This window comes from Octopus sinensis, linkage group LG8, assembly GCF_006345805.1.
Source record: "Octopus sinensis linkage group LG8, ASM634580v1, whole genome shotgun sequence".
Taxonomy (NCBI): domain Eukaryota; kingdom Metazoa; phylum Mollusca; class Cephalopoda; order Octopoda; family Octopodidae; genus Octopus; species Octopus sinensis.
Genome location: NC_043004.1, coordinates 17,370,010 through 17,389,466, shown reverse-complemented (window position 1 = coordinate 17,389,466; position 19,457 = coordinate 17,370,010). Strand labels below are relative to the sequence as shown.

Sequence of the window (19,457 nt, the reverse complement as noted above, 5' to 3'; positions counted from 1 at the left end):
TTTACAACGATGTTTTACAACACCCTAGTAGGATGACTCCTTGGCTAGTTTATGGTTTAATATTCCTGCTTCCAAAAAGTGAAGAAACAAATGAACCAAAAAACTATAGACTCATAACCTGCTTAACAACTATGTATAAAACGCTAACAGCTGTCCTGACTGAATATACCTATAGTTTTTTTGCTAGACAGCAGCATATTCCCTAATGAACAGAAAGAATGTAAACGTGGATAGACTACAAAAAAGCTTTTGATAGCCTACCACATAGCTGGATTAAGAAATGCCTGGAAAAGTATAAAATAGTTAGTATGAGATCATAGAGAACCACATTAACATCAAACGTTAACCTTGATCAGCACAATATCATAAAAGAGTTAGACCCAGCGGAGAGCTACAAGTACCTAGGGGTAATTGAAGGGGACAGAATAAGTCATTCAGTGATGAAGGAGAGGATCAGGAAAGAATGTTATCGCAGAGTAAGAGCAATACTCAAGACAGAGCTGAATGCGAGAAACAGGATCGAAGCGATCAATACTTTAGCCATACCAGTCGTGACTTACAATTTACAATATCGTTAACTGGCCAATTACTGAAACATGTAATCTAGACAGAAAAATACGAAAACTGTTGACAATGCATAGAATGCAGCACCCTAAGGCAGATATAGAATGACTTTATCTGCCAAGTAAAGAGGGAGGCCGTGGACTTTTACAACAGGCAATAACAATGAAGATTCCTACAATTGGCCTAGACACTTACCTGAAAAACTCTGAGAACTGGATGTTAAAACTGGTCTCAAAACATGAAAACAAGAAGGCATCATACTCAGTAACAAAACAGACAAAGGAATATCTAAGTGAATTCCGAATACAACAAATTTCGGAATTAGACATACAAGAAACAAGCACAGAAAAAGCTAGGCGCATGAAAACCCGTGCCAAAACTGCGGCCTTAGATATTCTGAATAATAAATGGCAAGAAAAACCTCTCTATGGCAAATACCCAAAGAGAGTGAATAATGCAGATATAGACAAAGCCCTGACCCATCAATGGCTAATGGCCTCTGGCTTAAAATCTGAAACAGAAGGGTTTATCATAGCAGCTCAAGATCAATGCCTACCAACAAGAAACTATCAGGCCAACATATTAAAGAACGGCAATAGCCCAACATGTCGTGTATGTCAACAATAAAATGAAACCATTGATCATGTTGTCTCCAAGTACAGTCTTCTTGCGCCTACAGAGTATCTCAACAGGCATGATAAAACTGCACAATATATTCACTGGGTAATTTGCAAAAGCCTGGACTTGCCCCATGATAAAAACTGGTGGGAACGCAAACCACCTCGAGTGGAACTTCACCATTCAAACTGACAGAAAGATAGATGCGAATAGGACAGACATCATATTGAAAGACTTCAGACAAAAAACATGCCTCCTCATTGATATGACTGTCCCAATCGATAAAGACGTATGTGTCAAGACTTACCCAAAACTGAGCAAATATAAAGATCTTGAAATAGAAATCAGCAAAATGTGGAACCTGAAGACTAATACAATACCTGTTGTCATAGGTACCCTGGGAATGATAGCAAAAGGGGCTGATTGCTACCTAAATCAGATACCAGGAAACCCAAAATTGGCAGAAATTCAAAAGATAGTGCTCATGGGAACTGCTCATATCCTACGCAAAATACTTTCTATGTAATCTCAAGTTTTAAAACAAACATAATTTTCGTATGGTTTTTTTAGACATTCACTAGTACAACACTAAGTAGAAAACCAAGTATATGGCACCCTATGCATAACATCAACATGAACTTCCAACTTGTCTCTTGAGGTCTCTGGGTGAGACTTGGAGCCAACAGGTACAAATGTAAAGCAAAAATCAAACAGAATAATAATAATAATTGTCATATACATACATACATACATACATACATACATACATACATACATACATACATACATACATACATACAGAGGGTGGGAGAATGGAAAGTGAGAGTGAAAATCGAGGTTATATTACAGACAACTTTCAGAAAGACTATAATAACAATTATCGCTATTGTAATTAAATATGAATACCACATTTCATTTGCCTCTGTTTTATTGACATAGCAGAATCAAAAACTAAAAGGTATAATGCTTACGAGATAAGCTCATAAAATGTTTTTAAGACCGCTTGTCTTATTTTTCTATAAAACAGTTATTCTGAATAGCCTAGCAATCAAAATAAATATGTTTCTCAAACAGACTCAGTTTTAAAACTGTAAACAAATATTCTGAAAACCGTTTTTCTTCACAAATAATTAGTCTGACGTAGCATATAAATAGTAAATATGTGACAATGTTTTTTTTTTCGAATAAACTCCTTTAAAAAATGCAAATAAACACTTTTGAAGATCGATTTTAAAAGTAAGGAAGAAGTGTATTGAATGAAATGTTTTCCTCTTTGCCTCTCCTATTCTTTCTCCTACCGCTATCCATCTCTCTCGCTCTCTCACTGTCTCTCTCTCTCTCTCCTTGTCTATCTATCTATCTATCTATCTATCTATCTATCTATCTATCTATCTATCTATCTATCTATCTATCTATCTATTTATCTATCTATCTCCTGTGCCAATATCTTCTTTGTGTTCTTGAGTGATTGTTTCCTTTCGTATTAGGTATGAAGCAATGCTATATTTTTTAAAATCACCAACCTTTCCTCACTCTCTTTCCGACTCTCTCTCTCTCTCTCTCTCTCACTCACTCACTCTCTTTCTCCCTATCTCTCTGTCTCTCTCCCTGCTCTCATTTTCCCTGACCTGTATACCTTACACTTTATAGTTTAAATTGTAAACAACAGCGCTCTTATATCAGATTTTATTATTTTCATTTTTTATTGAAAATGCGAAGTTGTTTATATTTTTAAGCCTTCGGGCTGATTTATTCCGGGGCGGTCAATCCATTAATGATAATCACCATTTTATGTCAAAGGACATCATCTTCTAATAATTTTCTAATTTTTATAAATTCACAGTTTTTTTTGTTTTTTTGTTTTTATTATTTCGTTGATTAAGCTTCCATTATTTTTGCTAACGGTCATCCGATCGTTCTAACAGCTTCCTTCGATTTTCAAACTGTGAGCAACATTCATCGAACCAGTATGAAGATCGGTAACAGGAAACTCGACTTAACAGTTTTTTTTTTTTACAAAAACTTTTGGTATTATCGACATATATGTGTATTTTTATATTTTCATACCTGTGCACACTCGAACACACACACACGCGCGCGCGCGCGCGCGCGCGTGTGATCCATAAGATCGTTTGCGACCGTGTGGTTTCCGGTAGTTCAGTCCGATTGTGCAACACCTTCTACTATAGCTTCAGGCCGATTAATTCCTAGAGAATAAACTCGTTAGATGGAAAAACTCTGGAAGTTCGTCGTATATATGTTGTGTGTGTGTGAGTTTGTGCTTGTCTACGACTCATCTCGCTCCGCTTGTTTACATTTCATTAGCGGTTCAGCAAAAGGGTCCGATAGAATATGTACAAGGTTTTACAAAGTAAATATTGGAATTAATTTATTCGATTAAACTTTTCAAGGTTCTGCCTCAGCGCGGCTGTAGTCCAATAACTGGAACAAATCAAACATAACATACTATACTCTTTACTCTTTTTACTCTTTTACTTGTTTCAGTCATTTGACTGTGGCCATGCTGGAGCACCGCATTTAGTCGAGCAAATCGACCCCAGGACTTATTCTTTGTACGCTTATTCTATCGGTCTCTTTTGCTGAAACGCTAAGTTACGGAGATGTAAACACACCAGCATCGGTTGTCAAGCGAGGCTGGGGGAACAAACACAGACACACAAACATATACACACACAAACACACACACACAAACACACACACACAAACATATATATATATATATATATATATATAATATATATATATATATATAATATATATATATATACATATATACGACGAGCTTCTTTCAGTTGTCGTCAACCAAATCCAGTCACAAGGCTTTGGTCGGCCCGAGGCTATAGAAGAAGACACTTGCCCAAGGTGCCACGCAGTGAGACTGAACCCAGAACAATGTGATTGGTAAGCAAGCTACTTACTACACAGCCACTCCTGCGCCTGCATATATATATATATATATATATATATATATATATATATATATATATATATATATATATATATATATATATATATATAATATATATATATATATATATATATATAATACATATGCATGTAATTATGCATGCATATGTGTGTGTATGTACCTATGTATATATAAATATATAGGTATATACATAATTATTTCTTTATTGCCCACAGGGGGCTAAACATAGAGGGGACAAACAGGGACAGACAAAGGGAATAAGTCGATTACATGGACTCCAGTGCATAACTGGTACTTATTTAATCGACCCCGAAAGGATGAAAGGCAAAGTCGACCCCGGCGGAATTTGAACTCAGAGCGTAACAGCAGACGAAATACCACTAGACAGTTCGCCAGGCGTGCTAACGATTCTGCCAGGTATATATATAATGCATGTATGTATGTTTATATATATATATATATATATATATATGTACATAAATACACACACACATATACATACATAAACATAGACACATATTCATACATACATACATACATACATACATACATACATACATACATACATACATATACACACATATATAAGATTTATTCCAGTTTGTCTTAAAGGAACAGATTTTTGTATATTAAAGCACCGGGTTCTTTTTCAATTATTAATTTACCAAACATTATACAAGATTATGTAATCTAAATTGCATAATTATTACCAGTAGAAACACTCCCTGGTTCTCTGCCAGTAATAATGGTACTTACGAGTACTCAGGAGACCGTGTGAGCGCGCAAGCATGTGCACAAGCAATTATAATCTTTTGGTGAAGCTGCAGATCAAGAATTGGAGTGTCAAGGTAATTTAAAAAGCTGCTTTTCAATCACCACAATACTAACTCTCCATAGTCTACAAAACTGGCCCGGATTCCACTGACTGTGAGAGAGAGAGAAAGAGGGAGAGAGAAACGGAGAGACAGAAAGAGAAAGAGGGGGATAGATAGATAGATAGATAGATAGATAGATAGATAGATAGATAGATAGATAGATAGATAGATAGATAGATGGATGGATGGATGGATGGATAGATAGATAGATAGATAGATAGATAGATAGATAGATAGATAGATAGATAGATAGATAGATAGATAGATAGATAGATATATAGATAGATAGATAGATAGATAGATAGACAGACAGGGCGGCGAGCAGGCAGAAACATTAGCACGCCGGGCGAAATGCTTAGAATTATTTCGTCTGCGGTTACGTTCTGAGTTTAAATTCTGCCGAGATCAACTTTGCCTTTCATCCTTTCGGGGTCGATAAATTAAGAACCAGTTATGCACTGGGGTCGATATAATCGACTTAATCCGTTTGTATGTCCTTGTTTGTCCTCTCTGTGTTTAGCCCCTTGTGGGTAGTAAAGAAATAGGTATTTCGTCTGGCGTTACGTTCTGAGTTCAAATTACGCCGTCAACTTTGCCTTTTATCCTTTCGTGGTCGATAAATTAAGTACCAGTTACGCACTCGGGTCGATGTAATCAACTTAATCCGTTTGTCTGTCCTGTGTGCAGTAATGAAATAAGATAGATAGATAGATAGATAGATAGATAGATAGATAGATAGATAGATAGATAGATAGATAGATATAGATAGATAGATAGATAGATAGATAGATAGATAGATAGACTTTTGGTACTCGGTTGGTTACGACGAGGAATGTTCCAGTTAATCCAATCAACAGAACAGCCTGATCGTGAAATTAACGTGCAAGCGGCTGAGCACTCCACAGACACGTGTGCCCTTAACGTAGTTCTCAGGGAGATTCAGCGTGACGCAGGAAGTGACATGACTGATCCTTTGAAATACAGGTACAACTCACTTTTGCCAGCTGAGTGGACTGGTGCAACGTGAATTAAAGCGTCTTGCTCGAGGGCACAACGCGTCGCCGGGAATTGAATTCGGGACCTTACGATTGTGAGCCGAATACCCGAACCACTAAGCTACGTGTCTTCACGGAATTAATATAATCAAACGGTAATGATCACAATGGAACAGAGAAACGTTTAACAGTTAGATCATCTTCCGATATGTACGAAACCATAAAGTGAGTTAAAGGTCAGAGTAATTAGGTAAATTTAACTACTATTATCAGTTTTAAGGTGAGAAGGAAAATAGTAATTGACCAGAATAATTTAACTGATCGATATATATTTGCAAGAAGGCGGTAAGTGGTTAAAGTTGAGTAATTAATTTTACGTGCGTGTAAGTGGGTCCAGATAGGAGATAAAGGCTTAGGAAATGGTGAAAGCGTGAAAGTATAATATTTCTACAGTGTGTATAATTGATTGTGCGTAGATATTTAGTTTAATGTGTTAAAATGCGAAAACGCAGAAACGAAAGCTGCCACTCGCACTCGAAAATATATGCACAAGTACGCACAGATAAGCATATAGATACATGCGTGTACTTAGATATATGCATGTTTGGATGTATATGCGTGTATACACGTATTTATGTGTACATGTGTGTGTGTGTGTGTGTGTGTGTGTGTACGTGTGTGTGTGTGTGTATGCATGCACATGCAAACACACCTGGTGATATGTGCACGCAAAAGTATACACATTAAGCATACACTCATACGTTAGTACCCGTACTATGGTCCAGTGGTTAGATTCCCAGACTGCGACTGATTTAAATTTGGTTCAACTAAATGCATATAAATGCTACATCAAAGAACACTAGGACACTTATCCAGTAGAAACACGTGTCGGATAGGAATTTGAAGGGCAGTGGATCGCGGTTTCGATTCCCAGACCGGGCGTTGTGAGTGTTTACTGAGCGAAAACACCTAAAGCTTCATGAGGATTCGGCAGGGGGGGTGGCGAACCCTGCTGTACTCTTTCACCACATCTTTCTCTCACTCTTTCTTCCTGTTTCTGTTGTACCTGTGTTTTAAAGGGCCAGCTTTATCACACTCTGTGTCACGCTGAATCTCTCCGAGAACTACGTTAACTTGTACACGTGTCTGTGGAGTGCTCAGCCACTTGCACGTTAATTTCACGAGCAAGCTGTTCCGATGATGGGATCAACTGGAACCCTCGTATTCGTAACCGACGGAATGCCACGAGTACCCATATACTGATCCTCCGTGTACGATTGCTTCGTGCAAATAATCGCCTTGTCAGCTGTCAGAGATAACGACATAAATGAAGAAGTACAAATGACGAAAGGAGTACATGGAAACGAGAAGGGGCCAACGAGGACAACGTATATGTTTTATTTCTCATTTCTCTCTCTCTCTCTCTCTCTCTCTCTCATATAATTATATATATATATATATATATATATATATATATATATAATATGTATGTGTGTGTGTGTGTGTGTGTGTATGTATCCGTGTCTGTCCGCGTGTTTACAATGCATGAATGTATGTACCTACTTAAGTAAATGTGTGTATGTGTGCGTGTGTATGTGTGTGTGTGTGTGTTTGCGTATGCATGTATGTATATAAATAATGTGTGTGTATATATATATATATATATATATATATATATATATATATATATATGTCAAGATTATATATATATATATGTGTGTCAAGATTAATCAGCCGAAATTGCGAAGATGATCTGGTTCTTGACTGATGACTGAGAGCTGTGTGTTTTTTTGTCGTCTTCAAAATGTTTCACGTTCTTGTCCCAGTTTGTGTTTTTTTAACGTTTACCTATATATATATATATATAAGTATATATTCTTTACAATTTTTTTTTACTTTTCATCGGTTTCAGCTCAAAGCTGCGGCCATGCTGGGGCAACGCCCTTTTGCTACACTGTTATTATTGACAGCCTCCCCTGATATGTGGAATTTGGTGAATAAGCGAGTTTGATGTCACTGCTCTTATTTGGCCTCCTGCCATGAGGTATGCTCATCTGGAATTCTCGACAGTAGCTGAGCTGTTGCAATGAGACGATTTTCTTTAGGAAGCTTTGCTGGTTTGCTTCAAGGTCTGCTGTTAATTTTACACTGTGGGGTGACCATAGTTGGGAGCAGCAGTCCAGGCAGCAGAGGACGAATCTCCTCCATAGGACCATCATGGTTTCTTTCTCTCTGGTTCTGAAGGTTCTTAGGATCCATCCAGCCGTCTGCACTTTGTTGCCATCTTGGTAATGTGAACTTGGAAAGAGGTGTCGTCTCAATCCGCATTTGTTACCTTGCCTCTCTCACTCTCCCTTTTTCTTACCCCTCTGTCCGGCATTCGCCATGATAGATCGCTAGCCACTAAACCTTATATTTTCTTTTCTCTCTCTTTTTATTTCTGTGTTCCTTTCTGTCGAAGAGCGTAGGCTCGAAACGTAAAAGACATGTCGATATCCCGGATCTCGCACTGATTTAAGTTCTGGGATTGTAATCCACCTGGGGCCTGTGTACCCTGTAAGTTTTTCGTTCAGTTTTTGGTGCTGGTATCGCAGGGCTTGGAATTTTCCAGCATTAAACTGCATAGTATTGTCCTCAACCCTTATGTGTGTGTGTGTATATATATATATATATATATGTGTTGTGTGTGTGTGTGTGTGTGTGTGTATGTATGTATGTATGGGCGTGAGTGTGTGTGTAAATGTGCGTATGCACACACGAGCATCTCTGTATGTATATGCGTGCGAGTGTATGTTTATATATGTGCTAGCAGTATCGCCCGGCATTGCTCGGGTTTGTTTCGACCATTTAGAATTGGAATTTTTGAAAATTAAAAATTTTGCATTATGTAGCTTGTTATTCTCTTTAAGTGAACATTTTTCTGGTTGAAATACACCGAAAAATGTCGAGACAGCAGTCAAAAAATCGTAAAAAATAGGGATTTTCATAGAAAAAAAGTACCTTTTTGATGTAAATAATTTTTGGTGTTAACATGGTCCGATTTGAATTTTATCTGCTACGGAATAAAGAGCAAGCCTTCTTCTATCATACTCTCCATTTTGGTCAACTTGCGCCGTAGGGCCTCGGAGGAGATAGTGTTAGTTGAAGGCTACCAAACCTGCCATACACAGACAACTTCAGCTTTATATATATAGATGTATGTGAGTGCATGTATGTATGTAAATATGTGAGTGCCCGTACATATCCGTATATGTGAGCTTGTGTGTATATTCGTATGTATATGTATATGTAGATGTATATATATACATATACATACATGTGGATGTATATGTGTATGTATGTGTGTGTGCGCGCGTGTTTATATGTGTATGTGTCCGAGTGTTGAACAAAAACTTGAATGCCAATCCCTATAAAACGGCAACCACCTTAACTTTACCAGAATCACCATCCTACTACATCTACACATTCAAAGCAGTATGCCAACGGCCCTTCAGCAACAACACACCCTGATAAGCTCAGTGACTACTGCTAAATTCAGGTCATGACAGACAGAGTGGATGTTCTTGAAGCCAAGGATTTACAGAGACAATATTTACATATCGCCTGAGGAAACACAACCAGATCTCATAATGCAGGGAAACAGTTGCATAGTCAAGTACCTGCACACTTGGAGGACTACATTGCATGGAAATAATTGTAGGGATTAAAAATTAAAAGTCCAACTGCACCCCTTTCTATTCACTCAGGACAGGTGCCCAAACGCAAACCTGTAAGTATGTATAATATTACAACTGCATAGCACAGAGTACATCTGAAGTTGGGCGAGTTCAATATTGTACTCTACTAAGTTCTTAACAGGATATACCATAACTATATATATATATATATATGCACCTCTCCTACCCATGGATTGCACTGGGCTCTTCCTATGATGAGAAATCGCTCCAATACACCACGACGTTTGATCCTTTTGAACTTTTCAAACTTTTTTTGTACTTTCTGCTTTTTCCTATTGTCGTTTCTCTCAATCTGCATTTGTTACCTTGCCTCTCTCACTCTCCCTTTTTCTTACCCCTCTGTCCGGCATTCGCCATGATAGATCGCTAGCCATTAAACCTTATATTTTCTTTTCTCTCTCTTTTTATTTCTGTGTTCCTTTCTGTCGAAGAGCATAGGCTCGAAACGTAAAAGACATTTTCACTAATACTTTGTTTGTTGTTTACACACCCGTCTTCGTCTTTTGGTTGTTTTTTTTGTAAATTCCCACTATTATATGTATGTATGTATGTATGTATTTATGTACTATATATATATATATTATATATATATATATATATATATATATATATATATATATATATATATATATATATATATATACATATATATATATTATATATATACAGGGTGTTTCAAAGATTTTTATATTATTTGAGATATAAATATACGAAACTAAATAGTCAAAGCAAATGAAACTAAACAGGCTTAACGTTGAGCAGCATAAGATTTATTTCTCCAAATCTGTATGAGACACACGTCAAGTCGGTAGTCCAACTTCTCCCAAACACGCTGCAGTATGTCTTGGGTAACAGTCTCCAATGCGGTAGTGATTCTCTGTTCGTGTTCCTTTAGGTTTGCAGGAAGAGTGGAGACATAGACCATGCCCTTCACATAGCCTCAGAGAAAACAATCGTATGGTTTCAGGTCAGGTGAACGTGGCGGCCATTTCAACAGCACGTTGTCTTCAGCATCAGCACGCTCGATCCATCTCCCTCGCAGATTGTCATTGAGATAAGCCCACACAGTGAGCTTCCAGTGAGGTGGAGCCCCGTCCTGTTGAAAAATGAAGTTTTCATGTTCATTTGCAATGAGCTCATCCATTAGCCAGTTCTGAAGCATTTACAGATAAACATTGTCACATTTCCCTCAAAGAAAAATTGGCCATGAAGATGCTTCTTGGAGATTGCTCAGAACACATCCACTTTTGGTGAGTCCCTCTCATGCTCAACTGTGGCATGGTGATTTTCTTCGCCTCAAATGCAAACATTATGCTTATTGCTATCACTGAAAAAAAGACGTTCTTTGAACTCGGCTTCTTCAAGTTTCTCTTGTATATCAACACAGAATTGTTTGCGCTTTTGCTTGTCATCTGCTGTTATAGCCTGAGCGAGCCGCAGCTTGTAGGGTTTCATAAGCAAGCGTTTCTGCAGGACGCGCCAAACTGTCGTTGGAGGTATCTGGGTTTCCAGACTTGCTCTTATGGACTTCTTCGGGCTTCGCAAGAGATTTTGGAGAACCCGTTCGACAGTCTTTTCCAATGTTAGTGGTCATCCAGATCCTTTTGCCCTTCACCGACAGTCTTCCTCTTTCAAATTTTTGTGCCATGTCCAAATCTGCATTGCCACTGGTGACTTTTTAGAGAACTCTCACACCGATGCACACTTCACAGTCTTGTTCGAATGTGTTCGAGCATACTCCAACACACAAAACGCCTTTTCTCTTTCGGTGAATGCCATTTCTATACCTGGAAAGATAAACATAAAATGTTCACCTGTTAAAATTTGAAGTCATTTGAACAAGAACTTACAAAGTTATTAGATTGCGAAATGATATCATTTTTTTTTTAACCATCTTATGTGTTTGTATGTGTGTGTGTGTGTGTGTGTGTGTGTGTGTGTGTGTGTGTGTGTGTGTGTGTGGTGTGTGTGTGTGTGTGTGTGTGTGTGTGTGTGTGTGTATAAAGTTAATCAAAACATGAAAACACAAAGAGAAAACACAACAACGTGAGAACGTGGAACAGGTATAGTGTTATTGGACGCTCAGGAAAGGAAAGAAAGAATGAGGATTTAATGTTTCGAGCGGAGCTCTTCGTCAAAACGTATAAAAAGGAAAGTTCCAAAGAAGGGAAGATGGGGGAAAAAAAATCGCCAACGATACACACGCGGTCACATATTGGAATATATATATATATTATATATTATATATATATTATATATATATATATATATATATATATATATATATATAATCGGGAACCCCTTCGATCATGAATGACCATGGGATTGCACCTACAAAGTTACCCTCCAAAAGCACAAGTCCGGGCAAGATTGTTTAGGAAGACCAGCAGTCGCCCATGCATACCAGCTTTCCCTCTCCACGCCACCGATGTTATCCAAGGGAAAGGCAAAGGCCGATACAGCTTGGCACTTGTGACGTCGCAACTCATTTCTACAGCTGAGTGAACTGAAGCAACGTGAAATAAAGTGTCTTGCTCAAGAGCGCAATACGCAGCCCGGTCCGGGAATCGAACTCACAAACCCACTCAGCCATGCACCTTCACACACACACACACACACACACATACACACACACACACATATATATATGTATATATGAACGAGAGAGAGAGAGAGAGAGAGTAGTAAATGAGAAACGCCGGATTATATAAAATTATGCAATAACGTGTTTTGATAACATTGTAACTTCTTCAGATAATATTTAGTAGAGACTTATAAAGCGATATGCGCCGATGGGATTATAGTAGCCTAATAAACCTCTAATGGAGACTACCTGATGATGTGATAATATTACGTTAGCAAATTATTGCATAATTTTATGTAATCTACCATGTTATTGCATGCGAAATTATGTGACGCAATGTGTTAATAATAAATTAGCTATTGAAACATGATTCACACACTGCAGACATAAGTGCATCTGATGACCAGATTATTCGTTCGTTTCACGTTTATTGCCAGAATTAGGCTTAAGGTACCAATAATACCGGAATATCTTTGGATTTGGTGAATAGCAGGTACCAGAGAAATGTAGTTTCATTTGGCGTTAACTACTAAGCTGAAAGGTCTTTCGAGTCATACCTGAGTGTTTCGAGTCATCCCGACCAGCGAAAGCATGTGGGGAGCTTCGCAGTCGATTTGACTTATTTTTAACAGATTAATTGATCCTCGTATACATACATGCATACATACATGTGGGTGTATGTATATATATATATATATATATGTGTGTGTGTGTGGTGTGCGTACGTCTATGTGTGCATCTGTGTGTATATTGTATATACATATGCATATACATTATATGTAATATAGGTTGTGTTGTGTATGTGGGTGTGTGTGTGTGTATATGCATGTGTATATATATATATATAATATTATATATATATAATATATATTATATATATTATATATATATATATTGCTTTCAAAACGTGACCTCGTGTGTACCGTTGACGATTTTTTTCCTCTGTCTTCCCTTCTCTGGATCTTTCCTTCTCCTATGTTTCCGACGAAGAGCTCCGCTCGAAACGTTTAACCCTCCTTCTTTCCTGAGCGTCCAATAATACTATATTTGTTCCACGTCCTCGCGTTGTTGTGTTTTTTTTTGTGCTTTCTTGTTTGGATTAACTCTCTCTCTCTCTCTCTCTCTCTATATATATATATATATATATATATATCTTTTATATTTTAGTTGTTTCAGTCATTAGACTGCAGCCATGCTCGGACAATGCCCTGAAGAAGTTTTAGACGAATGAATCAATCCCAGTACCTTTTATAGACCTTTTTCCCGAGCCGCCAAGTCACAGGCCGTAAACATACTAACACCGATTGTCAAGCGGTGGTAGGAAATAAACAAAAACATAAAGACACACACACACATACACACATATAGATAGAAAGATAGATATATGACGAGCTTCGTTCAGTTTCCGTCTTCCAAATCCACTCCCATGGCTTTGGCCGGTCGAGGCTACAGCAGAAGACACACACGTTGCCACGCAGTGGGACTGAATCAGGAACCATGTGGTTGGGATGCAAGCTTCTTACTACACATACAGACGTACATATAATATATATAGACGTATATATATAAATATTCTATATATATATATATATATATATATATACGTGTGGCATGTGTGTGTGTAGACGTGAGTACGTATTTCTAGCATTAAACAATTAATGCATTTGTATGTGAAGGTCTTCAAACGACGACCGTAAACTGTAATTCTATGTATAAAAGGAGAAACGCGAATTCACTGAGTTTGTTTATAAGTAGTTAATAGATAAAAGAACCTAAGAGTAAATATGTGAGCGAAAATATACACAACGGTCAATGAAAGACAAAAACTAATGACAAAAATAACACGGATAAACGCTCCGCCGACCAAACACTAATTATATTTTGCTTCAGATATATTTATTCGTTATCGACTGGTTAGTTAACTGATGTGTATGTGTGTAGCTGTGCGGGCGTGTGTGTATATGTGTATGTGTGTGTGTATATGTTATATAAATGTCTGTATATATATACAAATGTGTATAATATATATATATATATATATATAGGTGCCAGATATGGGCGGCGAGAGTAGTCTGGTTAGATTTGTCAGGTCGATGCTGGAACGAATGTGTGTGGGCGTACCAGCGAGTCTTAAAACTATTTGAGGTCATTCCGATGTACGATTTTCTTTTATCATCGGTGCCCTGATATATATATATATATATATATATATATATATATATATATATATATATATATATATATATATATATATATATATATATATATATATATATATATTATATATATATACATATATGTACGCATGTATATATGTACGTATGCACGTATTGAATGCATATGTATGACTATGTACATGTATGTATGCGTGTATATGTGTGTATGAGTGTATGTGTGCGTGTGCGCGTGTACATATATGACATATTGTACATACATTTTTATGAAGAGAGACAATCAGACTGGCCTACACACAAATATATAAGAGTGTGTTAGTGCGCATGTATGTATGTATATATATATATATATATATATATATATATATATATATATATATATATAGATATATATATATATATACAAATAAGAAAATGGATAAACAAATTCATTTCGATCATCAACTACGGATATTACAATTTCACATTATTTATTAATTATATAAATGGGAACATCAAAATCGAACTAAACATTATACATCAAATGTAATATAATAATCAGCAGTATATTGGATAAATGATATCCCATAGTGGGTTACTTTCATAACCCCTATCTACTTTGTACTATACATATATATATATATATATATATATATATATATTATATATATTATATATATATATGGGTGCCTTCTGCTCATAAAGTAAGTACAAATTGAGCACTGAGGTTGATAAAGTTGAACACTGGAGCCGATCTAATTGACTTGGCTCCGCCCTTGAAATTGAGACCATTATCACTTCAGAATTTGGTAGGAAACTGACTGAATTTTTTGGGCATCAGAAAAATAATTTTGCCATGTTTCTTCTTATTCTTTCAAATCCCACCAAGGGCAAGTTTGTTTCTCATCCCTTTGCTGTCCTAGGTATCAACTAACCCCACTGTCCCCTACAAGTCACTTACTTTGTACCCGAATTAGTTACCCGATGTGGAAATTTGAAAATTTAGTTCACGATAGAGAAGATTGGAGTACGACAATTATCAATGGTTTTATTACGTTCTCTGTTGCTCAATAAATCCAAGTAGCTCTGACCAGCTAGTCTATGAAACATAGCTAATGTATTATGGAGGTCTACATATCATATCTATCATCATCATCATCATCATTTAATGTCTGTTTTCCGGGTTGGCGTGGACTGAATGGGTTGGCAGGAGCTGGCAAGCAATCAGACTGCAGCAGGCTCCACTGGCATGGTATTTGCAGCTGGATAGGAATGATGTCCTATCTGAATCATAACGTGGCTTCCGATCTGGTAGGACTATGGATATGATTTTCACAGCAAGACAGATGCAGAAGTGCAATGAGCAGAATATGGATCTTTTCCAGGTATTCATTGATTAAACGAAGGCCTTTGATCTTGTATATATGTGTGTGTGTGTGTGTGTGTGTGCGTGTGTGCGCGTGTGTGTGTGTGTGCGTGCGCGCGAGTGTGTACAAGCAGTAACGCCTTCTCCCTTCTAATTATTTGAGTCTATGTTATCAAAGTTTGTTCTTATTATATATAAATGCACACACACACACACATCTGTGTGTATATTTATATATATATATATATATATATATATATATATATACATATATATATACATGTATACATATATGTGTGTGTATGTATGTGGTATGTATGCTTGTATATATTTATACTTGACTGTAAATCTGAGAATTTCTAAGTGTGCCTTCTGTTTTGCATGTATACACATATATATTCATATACGTGCTTTTTTAAATATACTAAGATATATTTATATATATATATATATAATATATTATATATATATATAATATATATATATATATATATATATATATATATCCGGTTATAAAAATATGTCTGTATATAGATAAATATATGTGTGGTGTGTGTGAGTGCGTGTGTCTACGAGTGAATGTTTTGGAATGTGTGTGAGTGTTTTGGAATGTGTGTAAGGGTTTTGGAATGTGTGTGAGTGTGTGTGTGCAAACGCTGACGTTTACAAAGAGACCGATACTCGTATACGAAGAAAACACACTGACATAGACATACATACAGAAAATACAACACGCACACGACAAACATGCAACCGTAAAACCTCATAAAACAAAATACGCGTGTATGTGTATAGGAATAGAGTTACAATCAAAGTTTTAACAAATGTACAAAGCACATGTCCATGTGCAAACTTTTGGCGGGATATGTGGGAGTTTTAGGCTAAGATTGAAAGGATTCATAACTTTACGCCCGTTCCATGGCTTCCAAGGCTATATATATGCGCATATCCTCGTCCTTGTGCAAACAAACAGGTACACAGTATTATTGTAAAATAATAGTAAATGCTATCATATATACAGTTTAAAAAATATGCTTACATGTGTGTATGTATCCATGTATGCATGTATGCATATATGTATGTATCCATGTATGAATGTATGTATGCATGTATGTTACCATTATTCAGTTTTATTTCAAGATTTCTTGCTAATAGAGAAAGAGCCGGTTTCTAACCTAGATCCAAGGCTCCTTCATTGGAATTTCAACATAAACAACATGGTATTTTTGTATGTACGCATGTATGTGTGCAGATAGATAGATAGATAGATAGATAGATAGATAGATAGATAGATAGATAGATAGATAGATAGATAGATAGATAGATAGATAGATAGATAGATAGATAGAGAGATAGATAAGTTTCTTTATTGGCACACAGATGGGACAAGTTACAAGGTAGAGCTTTTCTTTTGGGGGATGAATAAAAACAAAAAACAAAAGAAACAAAAAAAGGAGTGGCGTAGGTTTTCGATCAAGAGAGATCGTAAAAGGGAAGAAGAGAACAAAAATAAATAAATAAATAAATAAAATAAAAAATTAAAAAAATAAAAAAAAGGAAGAAAAGGAAAAGGAACAAAAGAAAAGAGAAATGAAAAAAGAAGAAAAAAGGGGAAAAAAGGGGAAGAGGAAAAAAAACGATCAATAGGGATCGTGTATCACAGTGTTATGATATATGGTGTAAAGGGGAAAGCAAGTAAGGTTTATCCGTGGGAAGAAAAGCCTACGAAAAAGACCACGGTAACCTTGGTCAATATTGTTATATGTTACCACATTTGTTTGCAAGTGGGAAACCCTCTGTTTTAAATTTCTGGGTTCATAGGATTATGCTCAAGGTGGCTTCGTCATTCATACGTGCCATCCTTGCTACATTCACCCATCTTTTTTTTAAACATTCGCTAGACAAAACTTGCCTCTCTACTCTCACTTTCCTTTTCAAGTGGTACTTGAAGAAGTTGATGAGAGATTGACCAGAGAGGAAAGTGTTTGTCTCCAATCCTTTCAGACGCGTCCACCAGATACATTCTTTCGCCATAGCCACAAGGATGATGAAAATAGCTCTCCCTTCCCGTTTGAAAGAAGGAGGCGTGACAATATTGACGATAGACGCAGCTTATAAACCGACTAGTCCCACACGTGACAGCAGTTGTTCGACATAAGCCCACAGGTCGGAAATTGTTGGACACTGCACGAGTGCGTGCAGAACGGTTTCGTCGCTCTGACCGCATCTCGGGCAGGTCGGCCCCGTGTTTCTCGAGCCGTGTCTGTAGAGCTTATCCCGAACGGGTAGCGCTTCTCGGTAGCACTGCCAGGCCAGGGATCTCTGGAAGTTGTCCATGGGCCCTGGCCCGAAAGTCGGCCCGAACAGGCGGGTCAGGTACTCCTCGTCGACGTCCAGGTTCGCCCCGAGCTCGTCGTCGTACCTCCCCTCCACTAATTCCCTATAGAATGCTTTGGCTGTGATGAAGTCACTCAAGGTCGACCCAGGACGGCAGAGTTGCTTGAGAGCAACGCGACACTCGCGGTGCCATTCGCCCTTCTTCGGCCTCTTTTTGATCCACGACTGCAGTTCGGTCATGGAGACGAGCTGCGGGAAAGCGTGCCTCACAAACGGCGACCACACCTGTTCACCGTCGTCTACGAAGAGCCTGAGATGTCGCAGTCTCAGCGCGTGTCTGCGCATCATCAACCACGGCATGCCCAGTCCTCCTTTTAACGGGTGTTGACAGCAAATGGATCGCCTAACCGTCGGGACGCATCCTTTCCACAAGAAGCGAAAGAGAATGCGTTCTAGTTTGGTGATGGTAGGGTCGGGATAAGGCACGACGGTCAGGCGGTAGTAGATGACGGACGCGATGTACGTGTTCGCCACCTCCGCCCGACCTTTTAGGGACAGTTTCCTCTCGGCCCATTGCCGGGCGAGTTGACCACACTAGTCGTTATCTCGTTCCAGTTCTTCTCCACTTGGAGGTCCGGACCAAACCAGACCCCGAGCAACTCAACCGGGCCGTCGGTCCAGCGTCCCACGACGGAGGCGCTGGTGGACGGCATGTGCTTGCTTCTCCAGGTGCCTAGTCGCAAGCCCACTGACTTTTCCCGGTTGATTTTCGCTCCTGTCGCCGCTTCGTAGTTTTTCAGTGTCTCGCCGATCTGCTCGATGTGCTCGTGGCTAGACACTATAACGGTGACGTCGTCCGCGTATGCAGACACGCTCGTCCCGCATCCCAGTTCTCGCGGGATGCCCCTCAAAGTTGCCAGCTTCCGCAATAATGGCTCGAGAGTCAATACGTATAGAAGCGACGAGAGGGGGCATCCCTGACGGACCGAACGTGCGATGTCGAAGGGTCTCGATAGATGTCCATTCACGCCAATTACCGAACGGATGTCTCTGTACAAAGCAGCTATCCAGCCACGGAAGACGGGACCGAAGCCAGCCGCTCTGAGGACTGCCTCCAAGTATCGATGGTCCACCCTATCGAAAGCTTTCGATTGATCCAAATTGATCAGCGCCCCACCCATGCCAGGTTCGTTAACTACCCTGCCTATGATGTAGCGCATCAGGTGGAGGTTGTCATGGATGGTCCGGCCCGGCACGGCGCATGTTTGCGCCTTGTCG

The 19,457-nt window shown here is 38.3% G+C and overlaps 1 long non-coding RNA gene across 1 annotated transcript; it reads left to right on the top strand.

Annotated features, from left to right (window-relative positions):
- The first annotated feature begins 2,408 nt into the window (after nt 1–2,408).
- LOC118764415 lies at nt 2,409–9,725 on the top strand. Its single transcript, XR_005000228.1, has 3 exons — nt 2,409–2,418; nt 3,796–3,805; nt 9,588–9,725. It is a non-coding gene; the product is annotated as an uncharacterized LOC118764415 (long non-coding RNA).
- Nucleotides 9,726–19,457: the final 9,732 nt, after the last annotated feature.